The following is a 4,507-nucleotide window of genomic DNA, read 5'->3' on the forward strand; positions in this document are numbered from 1 at the left end:
CCCCCCTCCCACTTTTCACACGTGTATTTTGTTTAGAAAAAAAGCATTTTATTCCTTCATGACAATTCATTATGCAATAAACATGTGTTTGAATTATAGAAATATTTGCACACTACAATTTTAAATGGCTTGTTATATTTAGCCAAAAAAATTTTTCGTTCTTAAAAATTGAATTAATTACATTCAAAATTGTTTAATTCATAATTTATAATCCTCGTGAAGTGGAACTTGTAAGTGATAACTACTTTCCTCAGTAGTCGGATAGGGCTGTTTTCCCCCTCAGCACTCAACGAAGTGAAGTTAGCTGCCGATAAAATGAAAATGCCAAATAGGTTTCAAAAAAGTTAAACTACCTTAAAAAGTTTGAATGAGTCAGTGAAAAAAAAATCAAGGCCATGTGACGAGAGGGTCACGTGACCAAACCTGGACTTCAATTTTTTTCCCCCGACTTACGTCTAAACGAAATGAGACATCGCTTTGAAAGTTTGGGAAATGAAAGAGGAGATAATAAAGTCCATTCCTCTGCTTGGTTCCGGAGGTAATTTTGAGAAAAATTTTTTTTTGAAGAAAATACCAGTGGAAGTTTTCTTTTCCAACTTACGTCCACACGGAATGAGATATCACGTTAAAAGTTCGGTACGATAAATAGAAAGCATGCAAGAACCTGTCTCTGGTCCTAAATAATTAGAATAGTGAAAAAAGTTTTTTTTTTATAACTATTTTGGAGAGATACCGACCGTGCTGTCGTCAAACCCTGCAAGCAATTTGCAATGTTGCGAATGGGCTAGTTATGAGGTTTATATTGACCAAAGTGGGGCAAAACAAGAAAAATCGCTCAAGAACATTATGCACAAATAATTCAAAAACTAATGTTTGCACTTGAAATGCAAATAAACATGTTTGGTCTGACATACGTATCAGTCTGGTATCACCTGTATCAAAGCAGCACTAGCGCAGCGAGTAGACAACTTCGAACTTCTAGGGGTCTGTAGGTAAAGCAGATTGCATGATTACCGCCAGAGAAAGCTAAAAGTCAAACTTCTGCTGTAAAACCTAAACGTATCCGTCGAAAATCATTAATTGCATAAACTTTTTTCTTCCTCCAACTCTTTGCAAGACCACAAACGATCCTTTAATATTTATTAACATTTCCCGAAAAAAATTTCCGCGTTATTTAAACTTTTATTTTTCAATATAGGTGAAAAAATATTGATCTTAGGGCTGACTTTATCAGCTGTTATACTCATCACATTGCCTTAAGGGCATGTGATACTTCGTCCTGTGATCAATCGGGTACAGTTCCCCCAGGTTTTCTTCTACAAAAATGAAAATTTTCAAAAACTGAATTCGGAGATGCTATACAATATCATAACGGACGTCCCCGGACTCTTTTTTGAGGGACAATAACAACAAAAAAAGGTTTGTGCTAAATAAAACTTGTATGCATGCACATTATTTTGAGGTTAGTGTCGTTTTTCAGCTGTAATTCCGATAATTTGGAAATTATTTATGAAATAAACTTTTTCGATTGCCTACAAACAAGGTTAGTTCCGTGATATCAGTTACAATCTTCATTTGCAAGTCCAAATGTTGTTGCCAAATTATTGCGTAGTTTGGAAGTAACACTCGCGAGAATTGTAACACACATAACCTCGAAATATGCACACGTTTTTAGCAAAATCAAAATTTTTTGGAATTGACCCACAAAAAAAGTGTGCAGGGACGTCCGTTAGCATGTTTCCTATCATTCCCCAGATTTTTAAGACAAAGTATTTATTAATTTAGGATCATTTAATTTCGAACAAATTCTATATTTATGACATCGTCATACATTAATTATCAATAAAGTTACAGTTTGGCGAAGGTATAAAAACCATGGACTTATAGGAAACACGGGACTAGGCATGCCATTGCAGGGTTGATTCAATGAGGGGGAAGGTCCGCCATCTTTTGATGTGCCGCGACAAACATGGCAGCGCCCACATGTTTATATTTTCATGCAGTTTGTCGGAAAAAATACTCGCGCACATAATCAAGTGGCACATCGTAAGATGGCGGCTCTCCCCACTCATGAAATTCTCCTTCCCGTGGATTCAACCCCGCTCGCCCAATTCACGATGCCATGCCTAGTCCCGTGTTTCCTATGTCCATGATAAAAACACAGTCAACCGCGCCAATTTCCCGACAGTGAACTTTGACTTGTTATATTTGGTTGAAAACTATTCGAAATAAACGGAAAAAATCAGGCGAATTCCTTCAAATTTTCTGTAAATATAGGTGTCATAAAAATTAAGACATTTCAATAATTCTAGATTAAACAGTTAATTATAGAGGTGGACCCTACCAAAAGAAATCTCTGAGTTTTCTCTAGCGAAATAGCCTGGCCCATTTGAGTCTATAAACAGAGTCGATTGGAAACAATATAGTCTCGGAGATAGTCTGAGAGATTTGGGTCCTTTTCGAGATCCTTTTAGTGGTCCTTTTAAGAGTGGTGCGACGGTAATATAATGTTCCTCTTGTATTCGTCACGTACCAGGCGGGCAGACTTATTTACAGTAGTTGGCCGTGGCTAATCCGCTCGCCCTTTTTAAATTACTCTTCAAATTATTAACACTTTTTTTTTAATTGATGAATTTTCTCATTATACTTATTTATACTTATAACTTATATACTGAAATACAATTTTCTAGTTGAATTAAAAAATGTTGTCTTTTTTGGCGTATCTCATTCCATTTACGAGAAACGTATTAATTCCAATTTTAAGCATTTGAAAAAAAGTTATATATCTGAAATCATCGAAACCCGTATATTCCGAATTATTATGTTTTAGGCTGTTAACTATGAAATTTAAAAAATCTACTTCTAAATTTTAATCCGAAAGCTTAACAAAGGACCCTTGAGTGTCGGCTACTCTATTGATATATCCTCTCTGCTTGTTATTTATGATCGTACTGCTATTTCAATTTCGGAAAGGACATTTTAAAGCCTTTAAAACATTTAAAAGAACTACCGGGACCTCAAAATATATCTACCTGATTGCCTGCGGAGAATTTCTCTGAGCTTCTCTGACCTAAAGAATTTTTAGTATATACTCAGAGACTCTTTTCGGTAGGGCAACGATATTTTATTCGTCTTATTAAGTTCAAATTTGGATTAAGAGATGAGAAAATAAACCCCATAACCAGATTCTACCATTTTTTCAGCTCTTTGGAAACTTTTCGAAATATCGATAGCATAATGTTATTATTATGAAATAATTAATTATGTTATTTATATTATTATTACTGGTTACCAAATTTTCCAAAAGATGACTTAAGTATTATTTTAAAATAATAAAATCATTATTATTAACAAGTATATTAAATAAGAGTGCATTAATTATTTAGTCAAATTAATAATTAAAGCTTGAATTTCTTTTTCTAAGTTTCTGAAAACTGAAAGTGAATAATCAATTTATATCACGTAATTTAAAAGAGTTTAAATTAAATCCGTATGCAATTTAATATGTTGAACAAAATTAATTAGCTAATAATTAATTAAATACTACAAAACATGAGAAGCCGCAAATGATTATTTTCATTAAAAAAATCAAATTTTTTTTCTTTATAATTTTAATAAATTATTTTTACATTTTTCATTTTAAAAAATGAACTAAATTTCGTAAATTTCAAAAACAAGTAAAATATTTTAAAGCAAAGAATTTTAAACGTTTAAACATTGAAAAAATGCAGCTTTTGGTTAAGGATTTCAGACCAAAACATTAAAATAATTCTAAAAGGTTTCCACTTAATAAAAACATTTTTTATTGTTTTTTGAAATCAGGCATGCCCATCAAATATAAGTTATCGACTACAGAACTTTAATCAAAATGTTAACGCTCGAGTTAAACAGTTTCATCAAATGGCATCAAATTAATTAATATGAACGTTTTATATTGATATTATTTATATATTTGTATTATTATATAATTCATTATATTATTTATATTATTATTCGTTTTCAAATAATCAAAAAGATATAATTATAAGTATTATTTCAAAATAATTAAAAATTCATTATTAAGCAGTATATTCCATAATAGTGAATCAGTACTCTGAATATTTTTTTAACATTTTAAAAACAAAAAGTCAAATTGGTCTTTGTACAATAAGAAAAAAACAATCATTTTGATATATTTTCGTTGCATTATTTGCTTTCAAATAATAATTTTAAAAAACAGAACTTACCACAAACTGTCCATTTTTGCAAATTCTGTTAAAATTTAAAGCTTCTTTTTATACGTTGATCCTGTGATTGTAGAATATTTATCTTTTTTGCTGCATACTTCATCTTTTTGGTAAATAATTACATTCTTTCATTAAAAAATTTTTTTTTATTGAAATTTTTTTTTATTGTAAATGTAACTAGAGATATTTCGGGTTTCACTCGTGTAAAAAACTACGAATTGTTTGCCGACGTTTCGTGAACATTGCAGTTCACATCTTCAGGGCTGACCTGAAACTGAGGT

General features: G+C 31.4%; 1 protein-coding gene across 5 annotated transcripts in view; it reads right to left on the reverse strand.

Moving 5' to 3' along the window:
* Nucleotides 1–4,507, reverse strand: part of LOC117170165 (RNA-binding protein 8A) — a 45,844-nt gene that overhangs the window by 27,456 nt on the left and 13,881 nt on the right. The gene's annotated exons all lie outside the window — the stretch shown is intronic.

Source organism: Belonocnema kinseyi, chromosome 3 (genome assembly GCF_010883055.1).
Source record: "Belonocnema kinseyi isolate 2016_QV_RU_SX_M_011 chromosome 3, B_treatae_v1, whole genome shotgun sequence".
Lineage (NCBI taxonomy): Eukaryota > Metazoa > Arthropoda > Insecta > Hymenoptera > Cynipidae > Belonocnema > Belonocnema kinseyi.